Below are 27,832 nucleotides of genomic sequence, written 5' to 3' on the forward strand. Positions count from 1 at the left end.
CCGACGTGAATACCGGGCCATTCTGCTGCCTACAGTACGCCGCGTTACTCACACAACCCAACACACAAGAAACACACGGCACGTGGTCAAGGGAACATTCGTTAATGGCATACAAAACTCCATCACTTTTACGCTCTTTGTCGCTGTATGTCAGTGCCACCACACATACAGTAAAGTTCCTGAATATCATTAAGCACCTTGAAATTTATTGCGCACCCATCAGATATATGCGCAACTAAACAAATGAACACGCTAGATGACAAATAAACCTTTTGCCTTGTGAAAAAATTAAAATAATGTGAGAGTGAAACCGCCAGAAATTCCTTTATAAAAAAAGTAAATACCTTAATACACCGTAAGTAACGGGTTTACGGTAAAGGCTAAAAATGCAAAAAATCGGAAGTAACAAGATAAATAACTCTGACTTCGATCTGAAATGAACAAGAAACAGGAAACAGAAACAGTAGGTTTTGTTTTACCGGATGACAGGCTGTAGGCAAGGTGTGGTAGTTACAAAACTACCAACATAAATATATCTTATTAGCGTCATAACAGGTATGTGCCAAACTGTATAAATATTGATTGCACAAACCTGCCTTCTACGCTTAATTTTAGCCACAAGAAAAGCAAACAATAAATCATGCATCAGTTAGGTGACATGTGCGACTATTTATATATGTAAACCAATGCAAAGTTCAAGACTAGTTTCATGTCCCTCATATACATAATTTTAGGATGAAATTAAAATGTAATGGCATTACAACAATTTTCAGGTTAGAAAATAAAAATGACCTATTATCTATGGCACAAAAGGATCTGAAACATGTTTCGAAAAGTAAGAAAACAAAACAGTGTCTAGCACAGCGTGGAATCTCTAGCCAAATTACGTGTCAAGCTACGATATAAGCGTCACATTAATACCCTTACATTTCTACCCTTAATGACAGCTTATGAATTTGAGGTATTGTGTATAACTGAGAGACTTCATGTTGAAAAAAATTCCGGGTGAGCATGATGTAGCACTGATGTATTACTAGTCGCACCCATATCTCACTAAACGATCACAACGAGGAACTGCAGATGTTTACCGACAGTCATTCTTTCCACACAAATGAGGCACGAAGCGTGTTAATGTAATCTCCATCACACACCCTAAGGTGGCATGCAGGTGTTACAAATCTCATTATATTTATTGGTACAATTCCTGCAATGGACACTAGGATCGAGTTAGAAAGTTACTGTATTTCGAATGCAGGTTAAGTTCCTAAAAATATATGCAGATCACATAGGCGCTACACTACGCGCATTATAGTGAAAATTAAAGGTTTCTGTCATCCTTGCTCCGGGAACTAAAAATATACTTTTGCCTATATCCTCGCCACTAAAATAACTATTGTCTTAGAGCTATAGGGCAACTTGGGCCACTCAAATTTCGAAATGCAGTTACCTTACTGTCGTCACCAGTTCTTTTTCTGTAATTCTTACATCACTATTTGTCTAACACTCAAAACGGTGGGCGTTGCTTGGTACAGATTTTCCGTTGCTAATATTATGAAACACCTCTCTGGCTGTGCTTAAAGGTCGTACTTGCAGTGTATCTAAATGTTCATCTTGTGTCTAGTATTAACAAGATGTGGCGACGTATCGAACTGACTTAGGTGGGTCCCTATGGCTTCGAAATCATTTGATTTTTTTCTCTTGTTCGTTCGTCTCATGTTCCATGGATCATTCGTGTGATAAATCGTTATGATGTGGAATGAGTTATTTTAGACTCACATCGTAAATTAGTTTGTAAATGTGGCTACATACTGAAGCAAAGTATTTTTTTTACAATTTATTGTTGTTTCTTTTATTATTATCATTATTATTATTGTTATTGTATATAGATGTGAATTATTAATTCCTATCCACTGCCTTTTACACATTTTAATAATAGAAATTTTTCTACAGAACAGAGAGTTTTCAAGGGAACGTTTTTCAGTTTGTTTTTAAATTTTACCTTGCTGTCAGTCAGTCATTTTATACAGGGTATTAAAAAAGAGTGTAGGATACTATGAGAGGTGGTATTACTCACTCGAGGGGGATTAAAAGTATCCAAGACAAATTGTCGCTGAGCCAGTTAACTTCATTTTGCAGGAAATACACATCAACGACTAATAACGGAGTCATAAGCAATAGTTGCAATCGTTCGCTGTGGTGTGCTTGGAGCTGAGATAAGTAGCAACTTGAGTCCATTACTATATGTACACTCGCCAACATAGGTCCACCGCCCATTCCATATACGCTTCCGCGGCTCATCTGATGATACATGTGAAGTGAGAAAATGCTCCTAAAATGCGGAAGACAGCATGAGCTTGCAGAAGACAATGAAAACCATAGCATTAAAGGCAAATAATGTGCTTCCAAGGTACATGTGGTCCGTAATTGCAGTGGGGGGAGGGAGATGACCATGAGACACAAATGGAAAACCCAACGACGGGATAACTATCTACGAATATGAGCATGGAACTTCTGAAGTTTGAATGTATTAGGACAGATAGAAAATCTGAAAAGGGAAATAGAGAGGCTCAACCTAGCTCTAGTGGGGATCATTGAAGTCGAATGGAAAGAAGAGAAGTATTTCTGATCAGATCGACTTTGGGTAATATCAGTATCACCAGAAAATGGTAGACGGGGTTGGATTGGTCACAAATACAAAGGTAGTAAAGAGAGTGAGCTTGTGTGAAAAGTTAAGAGACACGCTTATTCTGATCACATTCGACAGCAAACCAAAGCCGACAACTATGATTCAGATACACGTGGCAGAGACAGAAGCAGCAGATGAAGAGAAAGAGAAATTATATAAGAATTCTGAACGGGTAATTTAGTATGTGAAGGGAGATGAAAGATGAAGAGACGCAGAAGGTATATAAGTATACTGAACGAGTAATTTAATACAGTATGTGATCAAAAGTATCCGGACACCTGACTGAAAATGACTTACAAGTTCGTGGCACTCTCCATCAGTAATTCAGTATGGTATTTGCAGCCCCTTAGCCTTGATGGAAGCTTCCACTCTCACAGGCATACGTTCAGTTTGGTGCTGGAAGGCTTCTTGGGGAATGGCAGCCCATTCTTCAAGGAGTGCTGCACTGAGGAGAGGTATCGATGTCGGTCGGTGAGGCCTGGCACGAAATCGGCGTTCCAAAACTTCCCAACGGTGTTCTATAGGATCCAGGTCAGAACTCTGTGCAGGCCAGTCCATTACAGGCATGTTATTGTCGTGTAGCCACTCCGCCACAGGCCGTGCATTATGAACAAATGCTCGATCGTGTTGAAAGATGCAACCGTTATCCCCGAATTGCGCTTCACCAGCGGGCACCAGGAAAGTGCTTAAAACATCAAATGTAGGCCTGTGCTGTGATAGTTTCACGCTGGAAGAACGTAAAGTACCTAGCGACTGGAAGAAAGCGCAGGTCGTTCCCATTTTCAAGAAGGGTCATAGATCAGATGCGAATAATTATAGGCCTATTTCGCTTACGTCAATCTGTTGTAGAATAATGGAACATGTTTTGTGTTCTCGTATTATGACGTTCTTAGATAATACAAATCTCCTTCATCATAACCAACATGGATTCCGCAAACAGAGATCATGTGAAACTCAGCTCGCCCTATTTGCCCAAGAAATTCACAGTGCCGTAGACACTGGCGAGCAGATTGATGCCGTATTCCTGGACTTCAGGAAGGCATTTGATACGGTTCCGCACTTACGTTTAGTGAAAAAAATACGAGCTTACGGAATATCGGACCAGGTTTGTGATTGGATTCAGGACTTCCTAGAAGAAAGAACACAACATGTCATTCTTAAATCTGCAGATGTAGAGGTAATTTCGGGAGTACCGCAGGGAAGCGTGATAGGACCTTTATTGTTTACAATATACATAAATGACTTAGTTGACAACATCGGTAGCTCCGTGAGGCTATTTGCAGATGACACGGTTGTCTACAAGAAAGTAGCAACATCAGAAGACTCGTACGTACTCCAGGAGGACCTGCAGAGGATTAATGCATGGTGCGACAGCTGGCAGCTTTCCCTAAACGTAGATAAATGTAATATAATGCGCATACATAGGGGCAGAAATCCATTCCAGTACGATTATGCCATAGGTGGTAAATCATTGGAAGCGGTAACGACCGTAAAATACTTAGGAGTTACTATCCGGAGCGATCTGAAGTGGAATGATCACATAAAACAAATAGTGGGAAAAGCAGGCGCCAGGTTGAGATTCATAGGAAGAATTCTAAGAAAATGTGACTCATCGACGAAAGAAGTAGCTTACAAAACGCTTGTTCATCCGATTCTTGAGTATTGCTCATCAGTATGGGACCCTTACCAGGTTGGATTAATAGAAGAGATAGACATGATCCAGCGAAAAGCAGCGCGATTCGTCATGGGGACATTTAGTCAGCGCGAGAGCGTTACGGAGATGCTGAACAAGCTCCAGTGGCGGACACTTCAAGAAAGGCGTTACGCAATACGGAGAGGCTTATTATCGAAATTACGAGAGAGCACATTCCGGGAAGAGATGGGCAACATATTACTACCGCCCACATATATCTCGCGTAATGATCACAACGAAAAGATCCGAGAAATTAGAGCAAATACGGAGACTTACAAGCAGTCGTTCTTCCCACACACAATTCGTGAATGGAACAGGGAAGGGGGGATCAGATAGTGGTACAATAAGTACCCTCCGCCACACACCGTAAGGTGGCTCGCGGAGTATAGATGTAGATGTAGATGTAGAAAACAAAAGGGGTGCAAGCCCCCTCCATGAAAAACACGACCACACCATAACATCACTGCTTCCGAATTTTACTGTTAGCACTATGCACGCCGGCAGAAGACGTTCACCGGACATTCGCCATACCCACATCCTGCCATCAGATCGCCAAATTGTGTACCGTGATTCTTCAGTCCACACAATGTTTTTCCACAGTTCAATCGTCCAATGTTTCCGCTCCTTTCATCAAGCGAGGCGTCGTTTGTCATTTATTGGCGTGATGTATGGCTTATAAGCAGCCGCTCGACTATGAAATCCAAGTTTTCTCATCTCCCCCCCTAACTGTCATTGTACTTACAGTGGATCCAGATGCTGTTTTGAATTCCTGTATGATGATCTGGATAGATGTATGCCTGTTACATAGTACGACCCTCTTCAGCTGTCGACGGTCTCTGTCAAACAACAGGCAAGGTCGACCTGTACGCTTTTGTGCTGTAAGTGTCGCTTCACGCTTCCACTTCACTATCACAACGGAAACAATGGACCAAAGGATGTTTAGGACTGTGGAAATCTCGCGTACAGCCGTATGACAGAACTGACACCCAATCACCTGACAACGTTCGAAGTCCATGAGTTCCGCGGAGCCTCCCATTCTGCTCTCTCACGACGTTTGATGACTCAGAAATGGTTCAAATGGCTCTGAGCACTGTGGGACCTAACATCTAAGGTCATCAGTCCCATAGAACTTAGAACTACTTAAACCTAACTAACCTAAAGACGTCACACACATCCATGAGGATTGGAACCTGCGACCGTAACGGTCGCGCTGTTCTAGACTGAAGCGCCTAGAGCCGCTGAGCCACACCGGCCGGCTCTGATGACTGCTGAGGTCGCTGATATGGAGTACCTGGTAATAGGTGGCCACACAGTGCATCTAATATGAAAAACATACGTTTTTGGGGGTGTCCGGATACTTTTCATCACATAGTGATCACATGTAAAGGTAGATGAAAACCTAACAGTCATGGGTGAATGGAATGTGGTTACAGGGGATGGAATAGAAGAAAGGGTTACGACGTAAGCTTGGCAGTAGGAATGAGAGAGGAGAAAGACTAATTAAATTCTACGATAAATTGCAGATGTTAATGTTGACTACTCTGTTCAATAATCCCAAGAGGAGGAAATAAACCTGGAAAAGACTGAGAGACAAGGGAAGGTTTCAGATGGATTACGTCATTATCAGGCAGAGTTTCCGAAACCAGATACGGGATTGTAGCGCGTACTCACCCAGGTACAGATACAGACTCTGATCATAATTAATAATTGTGAGGAGTAGACTGAAGTTTAAGAGAATCGCCCGAAAGAATCACTGTGGAAGCATGTGGGATACTGAAGTACTGAGGAATGACGAGACCCATATGAAGTTCGCCACGGGTGTGGATAATGCGATGAGGAACACCAGTGCAGGTAGCTCAGTTGAAGAGGAGTGGACATCTCTAAAAAGGGTGGTCTCATATGTTGGACTGGCAAACGTCGGTACAAGGAACCCAAGTGCGATGAAACATTAGGTAACAGAAGAAATACTTCAGCTGATAGGCGAAAGAAGGATGTTCAAAAATGTTCAGGGAAAGATAGGAATAAAGCAATATAGACCCCTTAGGATTGAAATAAATAGTAAATACAGGATAGCCAAGATGAAATGGCTGCAGGTAAAATATGAAGAAATCGACAACTAAATGATCATCGAGTTGACAGAATGAGCGTATGCAAAAGTCAAAATAACCTTCAGTGAATTCAAAAGCAAGGGTGGTAAGAGCAAGAGTGCATTGCTAATTGCACTGTTAAACGCAAAAGAGAGAGCAGGAAGGTGAAAAAAAAACTCATTGAAGGCCACGATGAGGGGAAATACTTGTCTGATTAAGTGTTAGAAAAAAATTAGAGTCGATAGGGATTACAAAGTGGATCAAATACTAGAGTCAGAATTGGAAAGTATTCTGGAAGGCCTGAGATCAAAATGGAAGAAGGGATTTATAACATTTCATAGGAATTTCTAAAATCATTGGAGAATGTGGCAACCAAAGGAGTAGTCATTTTCGTGTGAAGGATCTATGAGACTGGCGACATATCATCATACTTTCGGATAAATATCGTACACACAACTCCAAAGATAGCAATGGCAGATAAGTGTGAAAGCTATCGCACAGTCAGCTTAACAGCTCATGCACCTAAGCTACTGACAAGAATAATACACAGAAGAATTAAAATGGAAACTGTGGATCAGGCAGATGACAATCGGTTTGGTTTTAGGAAAGGTAGAGACATCAGAGAAGTAGTTCCCACGTTGCGCTTGATAATGGAAGCATGTCTGAAGGAAAACCAAGACACGCTCATAACATTCGTCGAAAAGATAATGCGTTTGACAGCGTAAAATGGTGCAAGATGCTCGAAATTTTGAGGAAAATAGGAGTAAAATATATGCAAACACGGGCAGTACACATTATGTACCAGAACCAAGTGGGAACAATAAGGTTGGAAGACAAGAAAGAAATGCTCGGATTAAAAGGGTGCAAGACAGGAATATAGTCTGTATATCGAAGAAGCAATTACGGAAATAAAAGAATCGTTCAAGAAAGGGATAAAAATTTACGGTGAAAGGATATCAATGATAAAATTTGCTGATGACATTTCTGTCTTCAGTGATTGTGAACAGAAATAACAGAATTTGTTTGCTGGAATGAACACTTATTGAGTACAGAATATGGACTGAGAGTATATCAAAGAAAGACAAGTTTAATGGGAAGTAGCAGAAACGATGAAGGGAAAAGGCTTAACATCCGGACTAAGAATCACGAAGTAGAAGAAATTAAGCAATTGTGCTACCATGGAAGCAAAATTACCCATGACGGACGAAACAATGAGGACATCAAATCATAGTAGCACAGGTAAAGAGGGCACTTCTAGTAAAGAGAAATCTATTGGTATCAGATATCGGCCTTAAGTTGAGGAAGACATTACTGAGAATGTTTATTTTGAGCACAGTATTGTACGGTAGTGAATCATGGGGAGTGGAGAAACGGAACAGAAGAGAATCGAAGCGTTTGAGATGTGGGGCTTCAGAAGAATGTAGTAAATCAGGTGGACTCATAAAATAAAGAATGAGGAAGTTCTTCGCAGATTCGGCGAACGAAGGAACATATGGAAAACACTCGCAAGGAGAATAACCAGTATGATAGTACATTTGTTAAGGCATCGGGGGATAGCATCCATGATACTGGAGGGAACTACAGAGTGTAAAAACTGTAGGGAAAGATAGATTTGAAAGCATAAACTTTTCTCGTAGCAATCCTTGTTTCTATTTTCTTTTATTCATAGCCCTATACTACCGAGATATAGATGACACCGGAAAATTATGCCTGCTTGCTATCAATATTTCTTTCTGCTAGTACGTTTCCTGCTACAGCACTTTCAGAATTACTGGAAAATTCTTGTTTTCGTTGTGAGTCATGAATATGATATGTGTTGATTGGGGGTAGACCTCTGGGTTTGGAGTGGTGACATTTCTTATGGGTTAGACTATATGTGCGCGCCACCAGAGAGTATTCAGTGTTGCAATTATCTCTATGATAGCCTTGTATCAGTAGGGCATGTATAAGATCTGTAAGCCCAATTATGACAAAATCAAATTGTTACTAGTGATGAGAGCGGGACTGTCTCCAAAACACTTGGTGTCGATTCCTAAGTTGAAAATATGCGTATATGTGTTTTTAATGCATAGTCCATAATAGAAGCTGACTTCCAGCAGTCTCTGGCTATTTTCATTCATTTTTACCACTTCACGATAAACCATGCAGGTCGGTCACATGTCAGTATCTCATTCAACTCTAGCATTTAAGGCCCCTAAAATATATAACGACTCGGAGCCAGGTACATTGGCTGTTCTGTCGCAGAGTAAGTCATGAAACAGATCCTTCTCTTCCGTGCTGGATGATCAAGTGGGAGCGTACACATTCAGGATGTGGATAGTGCCACTTGAACAGCGTATTTGTAAAGTACGATTAAGAATCCGCACGGTTCCACCAGATTGTGGCATAAAACAGTTTTTAACTGCGATTCCTACCACCTGATGTCTTTGCTCGTCTTAATGTTTCCCCTGCCACAAGAATGTGTAGTTTGCCTCTCTGACAGAACCCGTGTCTGGAAGCAGCATCTGCCGCAATCCCACAATGTCCTAATTCAAGCTGTGGAGTTTCTATCAACACTTTGGTTGCGTAAATAGTATACAGAGTCATAAAATGCAGCTCTTACATATGGGCGCCAGCAACTCAATCTGTGTTCTGCGGCCACTAATGTTCTGAATGTTAACTGTAACTGCTCATGTCTCCAGAAGTTAACTGCAGTACCGCCCCTCTATACAAAGCAACGATTGACATCCTCCGTCCAAATGTACGGGCGTTAATAGGAGTGTGTGATGGACCATAATCACTTGCCATCCTTCTCTGGGGGTAGTGTATCATACTCCATAGGTAGTTACAGTCGTACCATTTTCACTATACTCTAGCACCAAGACGTTGAATATTCTCTATTTGCATCATTTCGTCAAACTGGCTATCACGTTCCAGCCACATATTCAGACGTTTAGATCCACTAACTGTCACATTATAAGTATTGTCGAACAGCAGTATTCTGGTACCAGTTAGCTGAGGCTCGGTGGGTTGAGGTAGTTCCGACGACTACGACTGCTGCGGTACAGAATAGCCGAAGAGCAGGTCCGATAAATCTGGAAGGCCGACTATGGGTTTCTGCTATGTTGGCACGGACACCTGCGTGTCTTAATCCAACATGTCTGGCAGTAGAGCATTTGGAGCCTTATGCTGTTGGAAAAGTAACAAAAAAGTATAAACAAAAAATTTTCAAATGTGTGTGAATTCCTAAGGGACCAAACTGTGGAGGTCATTGGTCAATAGACGTACACACTACTTAAAGTAACTTATGCTAAGAACAACACACACCCATGCCCGAGGGAGGACTCGAACCCCCGGCGGGAGGGGCCGCGCATTCCGTGACATGGCGCCTCAAACCGCACAGGCACCCCGTGCGTCTATAAACACATAGAACATATTTATAAATGAATAATAATAATAATAATAATAATAATGAGACAGATAGTTACTTTTGAATGTGACTGCCTTCTCCTCGATATTCTACCTGTAGGCGCTGGGTGATTGCTGCAGCTGCGGCTGCTTCTGGCGCTTCATTATCCTCTCATTCCGGTGAACAGACCCCTTATGATAAGACTCATGCATTTGCTCTATTAATATAAGTGGAAGGCTGAGGGGGGAGCTTGATTCTTATCAGCCTAGAAAGGAAAAGTGTGAAGGGGTGTGGTTTCCCGCCATTTTTAACACACACAGTTAACCTAGATCCTTATCTGACCCACTCTCACAGTGGTTCGGCGACCTTCAATGTAACACACGAAACTACCCGATATGGGAAGATTCATTGGGAGAAGGTGGGTGAAGGGTGAGAGTTACCCGTAACGTTAAACATAACAATCTAAACTGCATATGGCGTAATCTGATAGCGGAAGTTACCACGAGGTAAATCGATATCAGCACCGGAACTGTCATTGCTGTCCGACTAATGTTTCTCATGCCAGTCCAGGTGTATTCGTGTAAATCACGTTTGTTTATCTAATCACAAATGGTTCAAATGGCTCTGAGTACTATGGGACTTAACTTCTTAGGTCATCAGTCCCCTAGAACTTAGAACTACTTAAACCTAACTAACCTAAGGAGATCACACACATCCATGCCAGATGCAGGATTCGAACCTGCGACCGTAGCGTTCGCGCGGTTCCAGACTGCAGCGCCTAGAACCGCTCGGCCATACCTAATCACAGTCTGCTTGATTAACTTCTAGTGCGGCGTACTTGTTCAAATTAAAATTGGACTTAGCTTTTCTTTGTGATCGGTTAATAATCAGGTGTTCTAGTGAATAGCGATATCTAATCGCATTTCCCTCATATGTCAATATTCTTGGCATTCTACGTCTCACTTATTCAATTATACGCAAACTGCTTTAGCAAAAGTTATTTTGTCAACATTTTAAAAACTTGGCAAATTAAGTTATTTTGTGCGATACCTCATATATAGTCGCCTGTGTATATTTGCCTTTTTTTGAGTCATCAGTATTCTGACTGGTTTGATGCGGCCTCTCGTGTGCCAACGTCTTCATCTCAGAGTAGCACTTGCAACATCAGTCCTCAATTATCTGCTGGATATATTTCAGTCCCTGCTTTCTTCAACAGTTTTTACCCTCTACAGCTCCTTCTATTACCGTGGAAGTTATTTCGTGATGCTTTAACACATGTCTTGCCATCCTGTCCCTTCTACTTGTCAGTGTTTTCCATATATTACTCTTCTCGCCGATTCTACGGAGAACCTCCTTACTCTTTACCTTATCAATCCACCTAATTTTCAACATTCTTCAGCAGTACCACATGTCAAATGCATCGATTTTCTTCGGTTCCCGTTTTCTCAAGATCCATGTTTCACAACCGTGCAATGGTGTGCTCTGAACGTATATTTTGAGAAATTTGTTCCTCAGATTCAGCCCTATGTTTGATAGTAGTAGACTTCTCTTGACCAAAAATGCCCTTTTTGCCAGAGCCAGTCTGCTTTCTGTGTCCTCCTTGCTCCGTCCGTCATGGGTTATTTTTATCAATAGGTACCAGAATTAACTTCATCTACTTCGTGATCACCAATCCTGACGTTAAGTTTCTCGCTGTTCTTATTTCTGATATTTCTCATTACCTTCGTCTTTCTTCGACTTACTCTCAGTCCATATTGTCCACTCACCAAAATGTTCGTTCCATTCAGCTGATCCTGCAATTCTTCTATTATCCATGGCTTCTACTCAGTTATCATCTTTGGACTTATGTTTTACTTTTTTAACTTCCGTGATAGCTGTTTTTAGAGATGTCCATTGCTCTTCAACTGAACTATCTAGTGAGCTACTCGTTATAGCAGTATATATAACCTCAGAGAACTTTAAGCGTAACTCTTCATTCCTTAGTAGTTCCGTACCCCAGTTATTTGCCCACTGATACTTCCTGAGTAGGCTCTTAAACTTCAACCCATTCTTCATCGCCACTAAATTGTGATCTGAGTCTACATCCGCTCCTGGTTATGCCTTACAATCCATTATCTGACTTCGAAATCTCTGCCTGACATGATATAATTTAACTGAAATCCTCCCGTATCTCCCGGCCTTTTCGAATTATACCTCCTCCTCTCGCGACTCTTGAACAGAGTATCCGCTATCACCAGCTGAAATTTATTGCAGAACTCAATTAGTCTCTCTCCTCTCACATTCCTAGTACCAAGCCCGCGTTCTCCCGTAACCCTTTCATCTACTCCTTCACCTATAACCTCCTTCGAATACCCCAAGACTGTTTGATTTTCATCTCCCTTTACGAACTGAATTAGCCGTTCAATATCCTCATATAATTGTTTTGGTGTTACTTTGCTGTAGATTCTGATGAGAACAACCCCATCACTAAGGCCGGCCGTGGTGGCCGTGCGGTTCTAGGCGCTTCAGTCTGGAACTGCGTGACCGCTACGGTCGCAGGTTCGAAACCTGCCTCTGGCATGGATGTGTGTGATGTCCTTAGGTTAGTTAGGTTTAAGTAGGTCTAAGTTCTAGGGGACTGATGACCTCAGATGTTAAGTCCCATAGTGCTCAGAGCCACTTTTTGAACCCACCACTAAACTGTTCACGTTAATCTACTTGCTATGTACTTCTAATAGTAAATATTAAATGGATTTTGTATTAGTATCCTCATTCGTCTGTTTACTATGTTCAAACTCCCGTTGTTTGTTCTTGAAACTGCATGGCTTGGCATGTTCAGCACCTGAATTAATAATATCATGACTTCTTGTCCTAGTTAACGGTTCTGCTGAAATAAGCGATACCCTCACTTCGTAGTGCGGCACGTTATTCTCTCTTTGTATTTCAGTTTTCCGATAAGTATTTGTGTCGCAGTTTCTGCATCAATGCCGTACCGTCTGCAACTTTATATTTCATATGAAATGTCTCAGATTGTTCTCCGAAAATAACTGTAACTCATAAGTTAAAGTTTCGGAGGCAAAAGTGTGTCTCTAGGAGACGATCGTCTTTACTCAAAGAGCATATCAGCTTTATAGATCTGCTTTCCTTATATTAACTAACATATTTCCTCGTGAAGTACGTTAACTAATTTGTGTTTGGACTGTGAAAGTTTAATTGTCGACACTGAGTGTCTTGAGTCATATTGCGTTATCACATGGGCTTTGCCTGAAAACTGACTAGGAAAAGTGTTTCAGAATTTTAATTAAAGTTGCCAAAGTCGTTTAGACTATGCTGCAGGAGTTTCGACTACGCTGCAGAAGTTTTCGCTCAGGAGCCCAAACACATCTTTTATATGGTTTCTATCTCTCCCCATGCGATTTCCGAATTTTTACAGCGCTGAAGAAAGAAATTCGTGGCCGTCGATTTGATTTGGTGGAAGAGTTCCACTCCCGTATAGAGACATGGTACCGGAGGCAACTGCAAACATTTTTCCAACAGTCTCACAGAAGGATAAATGTAGTAGTAGTTATGGCGATAAGTTTTGAAATAAGAAACCGCTTATTCACTTTTTTTCCATCTGCCTCGTTTTCATTTGACTGCCCCTTATAAATTTGTCTTCATATTAGCCTTCACAATGCAGGTCAGACAGTACAAGCTGAAGATAACCTCATATGTCACCAATATTAACTGAATCTGTGGAGGAAAACAAATAAAAATACACATCTAGCTCTGTCGCATTCTTAAATCGAAAGAACTCTTCCTTAAGATTACACAGAACTGGTAAATAGCATCGGGTGTACCGAGCGAGGTGGCGCAGTGCTCATTACACTGGATTCACATTCGGGAAGACGGCTGTTCAAATTCGCGTCCGACCATCCATATTTAGGGTTTCACGTAGTTTCCTGTATCGTTTCAAGCAAATACTGGGACTGTTCTTTGGAAAGGGCACGATCCATTTCCTTCCTTATTCCAGAAACTACCTAAACTAGTGCTCCGTCTCTAATAACCTCGTTGTTAATAGGACGTTAAAGCCTAATTTTATTTCCTTTCTTCCATTGTCATTGGAAGTCTATGTTAATACGAGAGTAATTCAATGAATATCCTTGTGGACAGTGAACCACGTGTCCTGAAGTGGACATAACTGTTCAACTGCTCCTATCAAGCACTCTTTCAGTAAATGACTCTCCATGAATGAAAGCAAGAACATTGCTAATGGAGTGTAATTTTGTACCTCATATACACTGCTGACTCAATTAATTTTTCTTTGTCTTACTCCTCCTCTGAAGAGGTTTTTTTTGAAGTTTTAAAACTACACTATGTGATCAAAGTATCCGAACAACTGGCTGAAAATGACTTACAAGTTCGTGGTGCCCTCCATCGCTAATGTTGGCATTCAATATGGTGTTGACCCATCTTTAGCCTTGATGACAACTTTCGCTCTCACAGGCATACGTTCAATGGGGTGGTGGAAGGTTTCTAGGGGAATGGCAGCCCATTCTTCACGGAGTTCTGCCCTGAAGAGAGGTATCGATGCCAGTCAGTGAGGCCTGGCACGAAGTCGGCGTTCCAAAACATCCAAAAGGTGTTCTACAGGATTCGGGTCAGGACTCTGTGCAGGCGACTCCATTACAGGAATGATATTGTCATGTAACCGCTCCGCCACAGGCCGTGCATTATGATCAGGTGCTCGACCGTGTTGAAAGATGCAATCGTCATACCCAAATTGTTCTTCGACATCGGGAAGCTAGAAGGTGCTTAAAACATCAATGCAGGCCTGTGTTGTGATAGTGTCATGCGAAACAACAAGGTGTGCAAGCCCCCTCCATGAAAACCACGACCACACCATAACACCCCAGCCTACGAATTTTACTGTTTGGACTACACACGCTGGCAGATGACGTTCACTGGGCATTCGCTATACCCACACCCTGCCATCGGATCGCCGCGCTGCGTACCGTGATTCGTCACTGCAAACAACGTTGTTCCACAGTTCAATCGTCCGATGCTTACGCTCCTTACACCAAGTGAGGCGTTGTTTGGCATTTACCGGCGTGGTGTTTGGCTTATGAGCAGCCGCTTGACCATGAAATCCAAGTTTTCTCACCTCCCGTCTAACTGTCATAGTACTTGCAGTGGATCCAGATGCAGTTTGGAATTCCTGTGTGATGGTCTGGATAGATGTCTGCCTATTACACATTACGACTATCTTCAACTGTCGGCGGTCTTTCACATTCAACAGACGAGGTCGGCCTATACGCTTTTGTGCTTTACGTGTCGGTGCACGTTCCCACTTCACTGTCATATCGGTAACAGTAAAAGTTGGGACTTTCAGCCCGCCCGGTTAGCCGTGCGATCTAACGCATTGCTTTCCTGTCTGGAAGGCGTGCTGGTCCCCGGCACGAATCCGCCAGTCGCTTTACGGTACGCTAGCGGCACGGACATCTTGTTTACGTCCTCGCCGCGCAGCTTGCTGGCTGAGTTGTTTGCGTGATTGTGCCGTCTTAGCGTGCTATATTTCCTTCGACAGAGAATGACTTACGCCTACAGAAAATCGACACTGAAAATTAGCTTTGCATCTGAATATGTCCGACTAAAAGCACGGAAAATCGAACAGTTTATCAGAGATGAAGTCAAGATTTATTGCAACGATGTCGTTGGCATCCACCTGTTTATAGTGAGCAGTGTGGTATTTGTGAATTGGTTAACGAAGACATATGTGACAAAATTCTAAGTGCAACTCGAAGTGGTCTTAAGTTCCGTCACTCTGATTGGACACATCGGTAACGTAGCTGTGGAACATGTGGGACTTGGACTGCGGTCGATACGGGTATTAGAACTCCCTTTCGAGGTGCCTTCAGAGGTGGTGGTATCTGCATTCCACCCGTATGGACAGGTGATTGGTCACACAACTGAAAAAAATGGTTCAAATGACTCGGAGCACTATGGGACTCAACTGCTGAGGTCATTAGTCCCCTAGAACTTAGAACTAGTTAAACCTAACTAACCTAAGGACATCACAAACATCCATGCCCGAGGCAGGATTCGAACCTGCGACCGTAGCGGTCTTGCGGTTCCAGACTGCAGCGCCTTTAACCGCACGGCCACTTCGGCCGGCACACAACTGAAAAGTGAGTTCAGTTCACTACATACCAGGTTCTCAATGGAGTACGACAGATCCGCATACAGCTAACCAAACATGCGCCGTCCTGCTTATATATTGGTGGCGGCCGTGCAATTACTATTTATGATGGCCAGCCCGAAGACATGTTCGGGAAGTGACAAAGAAGGACACCTCCGTTCCAGGTGTGTGCAACGCAGAATCACATAGTAACCGCCTGGGGACCTGCCGGCCACGAACGCTCCGACGACGCTACCGCTTACGTTTGTCGAAGTTCTCCGTAACGACCCTCGACACATCGTCGTGTCCAGTAACGCCTCAGGCTGTTGCGGACGGACCAACGCCCTTGCCTCCTCCTCCCGACATGTGCAGCGGTGAGCAATCTCTAGGACAGGGGATGGCCCTTGACTCAATTGTTGTGCCTACCGATGCTTTTGTGCCTGAACATCCGGATCCCCAGGCGTCTTCGGACACTGAAGATCACGTGCGCAAGCAGCGGTCGCCGAAAAGACGTCGGAAATGGCGGATCACCCCGCCTCACACCTGCAGGACGCAGTCTCAAGACGATGATGATCACAACCATCAAGATGTTCCCCCAATGGACGATTCCCTAGTGGAAGCACCAGTGTGCACCCCGTAAGAGGTACAACCATCCTTGCATGCACCAGGCGCTGTACCTATGGATGTTGAACAGCAGCTGAACCAGCACCACTCTTCCACCATCGACGTGACGCCGCCTTCGGACTCCACAGGTACTCCACTGGAAGCACAACATCCACGCACCTTTTCGTGGTCTGACGATGTAGACGACGAAACACCCACCGTTGAGACAGCAGCGAATGCTGCTGCTCTAACCCACGACTGCTAATCGACAGGGTTACTGGATGGGGATGTGCAGCCTACTGGGATAACGTTCCTGTTCGCTGCTGCTCCTCGTGCCTCCATGAGTGTCCCAATAGTCCCAATTCCACGACAATCTTACAGGATTGGCTTCATCAGTGTCAACACCATTGACACCCCTGTCAAATTACAATTGCTCCGTGAAATGTTGAGGGTGTCAGACCTCGATGTTTCCCTTTTGCAGGAAGTTCGCCTGACGACGTTTCCTAATATCTATGGCTATGTTTTCCACCTCACGCCGTGTGCTGACGATAGCAGTGGGACAGCTATTCTTTTAAGGGTAATTTTACTATCTTTGGTCTGAAAAAAAGTATGTCCTTTGAGAAATTTTTCTCGGAATGTGTTATAGATATCAATGTCTAATTTGGTCAGAAAGTTTATTGGTATTTCCTCTACAAACTGGAAATTTTTCGACCGGAAATGTCAAAGAGCAAGGGCGGAACTGCCGACAGAACGAAACAAAATTTCGATGTAGACCTCCACACGCGGTATGTCACAGGTCAGCCGGCTCGTCTGAAATCAAAATGGAATTGACGTTAGTGAAGTATATAAGATTGTTTAGGAGTTGTACCTCGTTTAAGTTATTTGGACCATAGGAAACAAAATGGCGGCCTCGGACACGGCCAAGTAACGGGAACGGTCGCGATCCTATTCGGAACAGGTCGCTCCTTTGTTTGTAGGCCGCTACGGCCATATTATTCTTGGCGGCGACTTCAATTGTGTGTTGGCCCAGAATGACCAACATCCCCATTTCACCACAGGCCAGGAACTCAAGCTGTTCGTGCATGAACTGAACCTCACCGATACTTGGAACAACGTGCATATTGATCGATATGGATATATGTGCGTCACCAGCCATTCAAGCAAGTCGTCTTGACGGTGTCTACGTTTCCCAAGGAATCGTAACTGCTACGCTTGACGCTGAGTTACGACCTACCGCCTTTCCGACCATGTCGCCTACATTATAACTGTTTCGCTCCAGAGGCAGAAGGTGTGGCGCGGTTAAGGAAGGTGGAAGCTGCATGTCGCCCATCTCAAGGATCCGGAATGCAGGTAGGTCGCAGAAACTACGTGGAACAACTGTGTGAGACGCCTTCCAGCGTATCTTTCAACACTCCGGTGATGGATCTGCTGCACCAAGCCTCCTTTACGTCGTTCGATGATGAATTATGGTCGCGACAAAATGCTGTGACAACGACATACCATGGAATACTATTTTATAATTATCCGAGAACTCTCAAAACATGCCCCGTCTGTACAACTACAGGTTGAAATTCAACAGATTAAGGCGGAGATAGTTCCTCTTATGCGTCACCACCTTGAAGGCACAATAGTACGCGCAAGAAGTCACGATTGTGTACTAGGAGAGCCCCCGTCCGTGAATCATGTTATCCGAGAGAAGCAGTCGGAGAAAGTTGGTCAACGCCATCGACATGACATATGGTCGTCGATTGTGGTCCCAGAATGAAATCGTAAAAGCCTTTGTGGATCACTATAACCAGTTCTATGCAGCAGAGAACTAGAACATCGCGGTAACGACTGATGTCCACCGTTCCTTGACAGGTACCCTGTACGAGACTGTTGTGGAGAATCTCACAGCGAAAATTACGGTTGATGACGTCACCGACGCTCTTCATAAGGGTGTGGCGAACAAAGCCCCATGTCCCGCTGGAGTTTCACCGCACATACCACGACATCATGGGCTCACACTGGACTGCGATGTATGAAGAACTGGTGAACCCTGACCTTCCCCTCCCACACGAATTCGTAGAAGGCTTGCTTATCCCGGTCCCAAAGCCATCGGAAGGTCGGGGAATTGGACATTAGCGGCCGTTGACCATGTTAAATTGTGACTTCAGGATTTTTAATCGGATTCTTGCCGCTCTCCTTCGACGCGTCATCCCTCAAGTCATCTCTCTGCATCAAACGTACTTTGGTGGTAACAGTAACATTCAGACGGCACTCAGCGATTACCATGACGTCATAGCCCTGGCCATGACCCGCCCCAGTCGCGGTGCCTTAGTGACAGTGGACTTCGACCACGCCTTTGATAGAGTGAGCCATGACTTTCTAGAAAACGTACTCCGACGGATGGCCTTTCCCCACAGTTTTATACACATCGTCTTGCGGCTCCTCCGAGGTGTCACGTCGCGAGTGCTGGTCAATGGCCGTGTGGCGGGCCCTATTAATGTCATGCGGTCTGTCAACTAAAGATGTCTGCTGTCGATGCTGCTTTTCGACATCGCCCTGGAGCCACTGTTTCACTGTTTGAGGAACCGGCTGACTAAGATAACAATGAGGGGGAATGCTTTCATCTGCCGCGCCTATGCAGATGACGTGGTGTTCTTGGTTCTATCGGAGGATGAAGTTGGAGAGGCAGTGGCATGTATCGACCAGTACGGGACTGCTGCGGGCAGCCGTGTGATTCTGACGAAATCTAGTGCTACGTCCGTCGGTAGAGGTCTTCCAGCAACGAGTGTGGCTCCATTGCCATTAGTGGACAAGCTCAAATGTTTGGGGATCACCTTCACGCGTGATATACAGCGCACGATCTTATTTATCTATAAAAGCCTGCTTCAAGATATCCGCAAGAACGTTTGTGGCAACCTCCTGAGACCATTGGACACGTTACAAAGGGTGGATTTTCTTAACACTCATCTAGTCTCGCGACTACCCCATTTAGCACAGATTTTACCTTTGCCAAAGGCTAGAGTACACGGACTTCAGGCGGTGTTCGGCTACTTTGTAAGCGCGGGTCTTACCTTCAAAGTCCGCTACGATACGCTGACACTTCCTCCTCGAGATGGCGGCATCAGCCTTGTCAACGTCCAAGCGAGAGCAGGACCCGCCGCCTAACCGGATTATCGGGCAGCCTGATTGACGAACTGGCCACTCCCTCTCGAGTGGCACCCGATGCAGTCTGACTGCTTTCGGATTCAGTGTGGGTCTACCGACAAACTGACGGGACGCGGATGCCATTTTGTCTGTTCCGCCAGGAGGGCGTTTTCATTAATTTCTATAATTCCCTTTTCATTTTGTTTGTTATTGATGGTAATTACATATCATTAGTTTTCGCCTGGAGGGTATCCTATGTGATCTCATCAAATATAAAATAAATAAATAAATTTGTATGATACATGATATGAAAAGAACCTGATATGAAAAAGTATACTTATTTGCATTTCAAGAAAAATTTTTCTTATTTGGTGCAGAAGGCCGTCATTTATTTGAGAACACCTGAATTTTTTATTTGTTTGTCATTATCTAAGACATTAAAAAAATAAAAAAAAAATAAGCAAATGCTGTTAACGCATCCATTCTAGAGAAGCGGGAAAAAAGAAAAAATAATGATACAAGTAAAAAAAAGTAGGGCAAAAAAAGAAAAATAGTTGTTAGAGCACTTACCCTCGAAAAGCAAAGGTCCCGAGTTCGAGTCTCGGTCCAACAAAAAAAAAAATCTGTCCGGCGGATTAGTGTCGAGGTCCGGTGCGCCGGTAAGTCTGTGGATGGTTTTTAAGGCGGTTTTCCATCTACCTCGGCGAATGCGGGCTGGTTCCCCTTATTCGTCCTCAGTTACACTATGTCGGTGATTGCTGCGCAAACACTTTCTCCACGTCAAAATATCCACGGGTGTGCTGCCTGGCTATAGTGTCCAACGGGCACAATATTTCGGCGATCATACATGTCGCCATCATCAGGTGAACTGACGGACTGAGCTCCTGTGAACGTGCCGGCACGGAGATCCGTACGCTATGGCTGCTCAGAGGGAACTGGGTTCGGTGGCGGCGGCGGCCGATTTAAATACCCTCCGACCGCGGCGCGCTCCCTCCGCCGTCCGCGCCCCTCGCCACGGTCGCGCGGTGGAACAGATTGCGACGGCGTCTGAGATGACGTCGGAGTGATGGCTCTGTCCGCCGTGGTCGTCACAACTATACGTTTGCTCGATTTACTCGTGATTAACCCGATCGCTGGTTCCCAAGCCTTGCTAAGATTATAGCCACGGTCACGGTTTATGAGGTCGTCATTGGTGCGATTTTCGATGGCCTCTCTAACAACGCTGTCCCAGTACCTCGACGTCTGTACCAGCATCCTCGTGCGGTCATATTCCATGGCGTGATTTTCCGACAAACAATGTTCAGCGACCGCCGACTTGCTCGGATACATCAGGCGAGTGTGCCTCTGGTGTTCACGGCATCGATCCTCGACGGTACGCATCGTCTGACCAATATACGACTTGCCACATTGACACGGAATCTGGTACACGCCGGCCTTCCTCAAACCGAGGTCATCTTTGGCGGTCCCCACCAGTGCACGAGTTTTATTTGGAGGACAAAACACAGTTCCGACCCGGTGTTTCTTCAGAATGCGAGCGATTTTCCCCGAGAGTGCGCCTGTGTATGGAATAAATGCAGTGCCTACCTCCTCCCTCGTGACTTCATCCATCTCAAGAGGTTGTGCTGCAGTGGTTGGGCGGAGAGCACGTTGAATCTGCCACTCTGAGTACCCATTTTTTCGAAATACAGTTCTCAGATGTTCCAATTCCTGGGGTAGACTCTCTGCGTCAGAGATAGTGCGCGCCCTATGTACTAGAGTTTTAAGTACCCCATTCCTCTGTGAAGGGTGGTGGCAGCTGTCTGCGTGCAAATACAGATCAGTGTGCGTAGTCTTCCGATACACCCCATGACCTAGGGTGCCGTCAGCCCTTCTCTTGACCAAGACGTCAAGGTAAGGTAATCTACCCTCCGTTTCAGTCTCCACAGTGAATTTGAGATTGGGGTGTATGGAGTTTAGATGTGTAAGGAAGTCAAGGAGTTTGTCCATACCATGTGGCCAGATGACGAACGTGTCGTCCACGTAACGGAAAAAGCAAGTAGGTTTCCATACGGATGACGACAGGGCTTCCTCCTCGAAGTTCTCCATGTACAAATTCGCTACCACCGGTGAGAGTGGGCTACCCATGGCGACTCCCTCCGTTTGTTCGTAGTATTCTCCATTAAAAAGAAAATACGTCGAAGTCAAGACATGCCTAAAAAGTTCAGTGGTCTTCTCGTCAAACTTCTGACTAATCAATTCTAGTGACTCTCGCAGGGGTACCCTCGTAAACAAGGAAACGACGTCAAAACTCACCATGATATCTGACTCATCCAACCTGAAGCTGTCAAGGCGTTTAACAAAATCCACGGAATTACGGATGTGATGAGGGCATTTACCCACATAAGGACTTAATATTCCCGTCAGGTATTTGGCCAACAAATATGTAGGTGCCCTGATGTTGCTGACAATGGGGCGTAATGGTATCCCCTCTTTGTGAACCTTGGGGAGTCCATATAGTCTAGGCGGTACCGGACCTTGGGGTAACAATTTCTTAGCGTCACCCTCCGATAAATCTGCGTCCTTGAGAAGCGCCCTCGTCTTGTTCTCCTCCTTCTTTGTAGGGTCAACGCTGATCTTCCGGTAGGAATCGTCATTTAGCAGGCTCTGCATCTTATCAGTGTAGTCCTTATGGGAGACAACAACTGTAGCATTGCCTTTGTCAGCCGGTAAGACAACAATTTCAGAGCGCTCCCTCAGATCACGATCTGTATTTGCACGCAGACAGCTGCCACCACCCTTCACAGAGGAATGGGGCACTTAAAACTCTAGTACATAGGGCGCGCACTATCTCTGACGCAGAGAGTCTACCCCAGGAATTGGAACATCTGAGAACTGTATTTCGAAAAAATGGGTACTCAGAGTGGCAGATTCAACGTGCTCTCCGCCCAACCACTGCAGCACAACCTCTTGAGATGGATGAAGTCACGAGGGAGGAGGTAGGCACTGCATTTATTCCATACACAGGCGCACTCTCGGGGAAAATCGCTCGCATTCTGAAGAAACACCGGGTTGGAACTGTGTTTTGTCCTCCAAATAAAACTCGTGCACTGGTGGGGACCGCCAAAGATGACCTCGGTTTGAGGAAGGCCGGCGTGTACAGGTGTATGTGGCAAGTCGTATATTGGTCAGACGATGCGTACCGTCGAGGATCGATGCCGTGAACACCAGAGGCACACTCGCCTGATGTATCCGAGCAAGTCGGCGGTCGCTGAACATTGTTTGTCGGAAAATCACGCCATGGAATATGACCGCACGAGGATTCTGGTACAGACGTCGAGATACTGGGACAGCGTTGTTAGAGAGGCCATCGAAATTTGCACCAATGACGACCTCATAAACCGTGACTGTGGCTATAATCTTAGCAAGGCTTGGGAACCAGCGATCGGGTTAATCAAGAGTAAATCGAGCAAACGTATAGTTGTGACGACCACGGCGGACAGAGCCATCACTCCGACGTCATCTCAGACGCCGTCGCAATCTGTTCCACCGCGCGACCGTGGCGCGGGGCGCGGACGGCGGAGGGAGCGCGCCGCGGGCGGAGGGTATTTAAATCGGCCGCCACCGAACCCAGTTACCTCTGAGCAGCACACCCGTGGATATTTTGACTATCAAATACGCCGGGAGGAACTCAAGAATCACTTTCCCCACGTACGCGTATACTATAATTACTCTAGCACACTAACATTGAGGTTACAATACACTCGTCTGGTGTCAGACGTTACCGCGGGAGGGGGGGGGGGGGGTAGGGTCTACCGGGAAACGAACTGCACAGTAACCCTGGGTTCGTTGTGCGGCGGCGGTGGGGTGAGTGCACTGCTGTAGCCTGTTGTGGGGTTGCGTACCACTGAGGCTACGGCGGGGACGAAGCTTCTCCGTCATTTCTACGTCCCCAGTTCTATACATTACAATACAATAGGGATGCTTAGGAGTGTGGAAATCTCGCGTTCAGACGTATGACACAAAAGACACGTAATCAGCTTGCCTAGTTACAAGTCCATGAGTTTCGCGAAACACCCCATTCTGCTCTCTCACGATGTCTGGTGACTAATGTGGTCACTGATATGGAGTACCTGGCAGTAGGTGGCAGAACAGTGCATGTAATATAAAAAACATATGTTTTGAGGGTGTCCAGGCAATTTTGTTCATATAGTGTATAAGCCTGTCCTGAAGTGTAGAACATCCGAACTTTTTAGCTTAAAGCTGTTTAAAAAAACTGACGTTATTAACGTTCTACATCTTTGTTATTCACATACACATGTTTACCTCTCAACATAGTCACCATGGCGACGAACACATTTCTTCCAACGAGAGACCAGTTTGATGATACTGTTAAGGTAGAATGTTTGACTCTTTTGATGGAGCCAAAACCTCACCTCTGCTTGCATCGCTTCATCACTATCAAAGTGTAGTCGCGAAAGGGTTCGCTAAGATTTGAAAACAGATGGAAATCGAATTGAGCCAAATCAGGATTGTATGGAGGATGTTCGATGACCCAACGTGTTGGACTGCTGTAGATGTCACAGCGTTCGTTTGTGGTCTAGCATTGTCATGCTGAAGGACAGGGTACTCCACATGTGGAAATTTCCTGCGGTTCGAAACTCATTACAGCATGCTGTTTCTATCCTGCTTTACGCATTGCCGTGATACACATTATGGTTTAGAGCCTTCCTCAGGCAAAGAGTTGCAACTTGCGTCAGCAAAGTGAGATAATTGACCAAGTAATATGTATGACATGTAATACCTCAACGGGTATTGAGAACAAAGTAAAAATTCGGAGGCATTACTTTTCAGGATGACCTCCTATTTATGTAGAGTGAAGAAAAATTCACGCATTCGGACTTCGCAGCGCAATTCCTCACGTACTAGAGGTCTGTGACAAAATTTCGTCATGCGCATTTTTCTGGCAGTAAATGGACGTTAAAGACTGACAGTCTGGTAACACTGTAATCACATGTACGGTAACGATCTCTGTTAGCAAAGAGCAGTAGTGCTGTGCTGTTGGTTGAGTCCCCGTAGAATACCGAGGCCCGCAGATGCGCAGACGGCTGGTGATGCTTCGGACGTAGGATAAATACCGATTACTGGACGGGAAGTCCCGTTCTTAACTGAAGTCTACACTCATTTTTTTTTGTAAATATTAGCAAAGCCCCTCTAGGTCCACACTTACATGCTGACCATTCAAAAATATCTGTCGCGCTGCTTTGGTTCATATCTAAAAAGAATTCCGCTCAAAATGTAGCGTTTTATGTTGGCCTAGCTTGTTAACCACTTGTAACTTTCACAGAAGCGTAACGAGTGGTCAATTTGGAGTAAAACCTACACATTTTTCTTTTCGTCATGTTAAAATTTGCTTCTTCTGCCAAAACACACCTGAGTTCACACAGTCTCACCTCACTAACATGTTTTGCAGATGCAATTGCTACAGAATTCTGAAACAGTGGTTCATTAAATTTATTAAGGGAGGAACTGAAGAGAAGTGAGGTCAGTATCTTATGAAAAAAGATATCTTGGGTAGAGAATAAACATGTAATGTCTTCACTTATGCAGTTCCAAAACCCATAACATTTTTCGTTTCACCAGCTATCGATGGCCCTTGAATATTAGAACCTTTAATCGAAAAAGTCTGTAGTTAGGGGAATAACACGGTAGATAACGATGTTTTGTATAATGACTATGTGGAAAAATACTATCTTCTCTGTATGCAATAACATGGTAACTCTTATTTCGATATCTCAAACTGTTTGTGAAGTATGAGGGATGTTGTGGATATTTCGCCCTGGTTTTATCGCTGGTTTGGTGCGATCGCAAATGAGTGTACTATGTCAGAACAGTTTTCTCGAGACTTGTGACAGATACAGACCTCCATAAAAGTCTGCAGAAAAATTCAGTGTAATAGCTAAATTTCAAATGCAGTAAAGTGTTATGTAATATGCACTAGTCGCAAAATCAAGGACCCCTATTTTTCATTTCAAACTTTTTCGAATTCCAAGCAGTGTCTTACTTCCACGAAAATATCACAGTAACTACGACCATTAACAAAATGATAGGCACATCATAATTAACCTGACATCCAAAGCTACAAGCAAAACAAAAATTATATTTTTAACAAATAGTTTCTGTAAAATCGTTAGAGAAATATTGCAGGGCGTGCGCCTCGATTCTGTCGTCGCCAACCAGCTGAAAGGTAGCAGGCAGTGTCGGCCACCTCTTCCAAACAAACAAGCGAATGAAGTCGCTCAACACTTTCGACTAAGCTTGGTCACTGCGAATCGGCCGAGGTATTCTGCGCGGACTCTACAGTGGATAGCGTTTTGGGTTATGATGCAGGAGGTGGAGGTTTCGAATGTATGTCAAGGCGTATTTGTTTTTATTTGCTAAATGTATGCGTGGTACGGTATCTGGCGTCTTATTCCTCACAAAGCGATTACACTGCGCCTCCTACAAATCATTTGCATTTACGTACTAAGATTACACAAATGGAAGTACAGTCGTTTTCACTGGTCAGATTTTAAAGAAGCCTTTTGCACGTCGTGGACGCGAATTGTTTCGCACCACTGCATCTACTACACTCCAAACCTGATTTCGGTGTACCCTCCTCCAACGGTTCCATCGATTAGTACCAACTATAATTCTTGCTATGTTTGGGTCCATTACGTTTTATCAGGGCCTTACGTCAACAATAGGGCTAGAAATGTTTACCAGTTGTACGTATTATCACCATCGCACCACGAATTATGCCTTTCAAAATTGCGTCTAATAAGCATGCCGTTTAGCAAATATTTCCATGCGTTACTATTTTATTATTATTATTATTACTACTATCGATGGCAATGTGGAAACATCACTTCAGTTATCGTTAGGAAGGCAGTGTAATTCAAAAACTAACATCTCATAATTAGCTGTAAGGGAAGTGATGCGCGTTAGACGGAACAGCCCGCTGACACTAATGACGTTTTTATACTGCATGCACTATTCACCAGATAGAGACCAGATGCTAGCGGAGTAACGCGCCCATGACAGACTCCATGTACATTGGTATACGAATCGTACTATCATTTTGTGTCATGCTAAAACAGTGTGACATATGTATGGCATACACAAACGCTGAATATGTTGATATGCTGGTAATCGGGCTGCTGTATATCCTGCTAGATATATTGGTCGACGACATCCAAATAAAAATGTGTTTCGTCGTCCTTCGCGAGACAGGTTCTTTCCTTCTATTATCACGTGACAGAGGTCGTCTATTTACTCGCCGTACTCCAGCTACTGAAGAAGCTATTCTGGAAGCCATGCACCAGGAAGCCCAGCGATGTATACTTATCGTTCTGGCAACGATCGATCATTGATGTGCTGTTCGAGGGTGCAGATGCAATTCTGTGAATGGTCCCAACAACAACAGAAAGCCAACGATGACTTCATAAATATTGTAATATGAGAGGATGAAACAGAGTTTACTTGTGAGGGTATTTTCAATATGCACAATGCCCACAATTGGTGTGACGTTAACTCACACGTCAACGGCAACAGTGGATATCAAGTTCGCTTTGGCAGCAACGTCTGGGCCGGAATATTGGGAAACAGGAGTTTGGGTTCCTACTGTTGCCTGACCGGTTGATTCCTCTCAAATTATTTGCCTGACACACTGGAAGTTGTTCTACTCCATGATAGACAGAGTTTATGGTTCCAACATGATTTTGCAGCTCCACACTTTGGATTAATGTGGGACGATGTTTAGACAGAATGTTTCCAGAAAAATGGCTCGGACTGGGAGGTCCAGTTGTGTGGCCTCCGAGTTCACCTGGGTTTCTTCTTGTGGGGACACCTGAATCAGCATTTGTCCGCCGACACGTATGGAAGAACTAATAGAGCGTGTTCATGCTGCTCTTGTATCTGTGGATGCGACCATGTTGCGAAGAGTCCAGCGGGTCGTGCAGTGTTCGGATGTGCAGAGGGATTGCTTTGAGCATTGTCTCTGAGGACAATGTGTTCTTTTGTAAACGTCATGCGGTCATTAATATGGAAATTGTTATTGTCAGTGGTTGCTAATGTCTTACATCTGAGCGGA

Source organism: Schistocerca piceifrons, chromosome X, assembly GCF_021461385.2.
Source record: "Schistocerca piceifrons isolate TAMUIC-IGC-003096 chromosome X, iqSchPice1.1, whole genome shotgun sequence".
NCBI lineage: Eukaryota > Metazoa > Arthropoda > Insecta > Orthoptera > Acrididae > Schistocerca > Schistocerca piceifrons.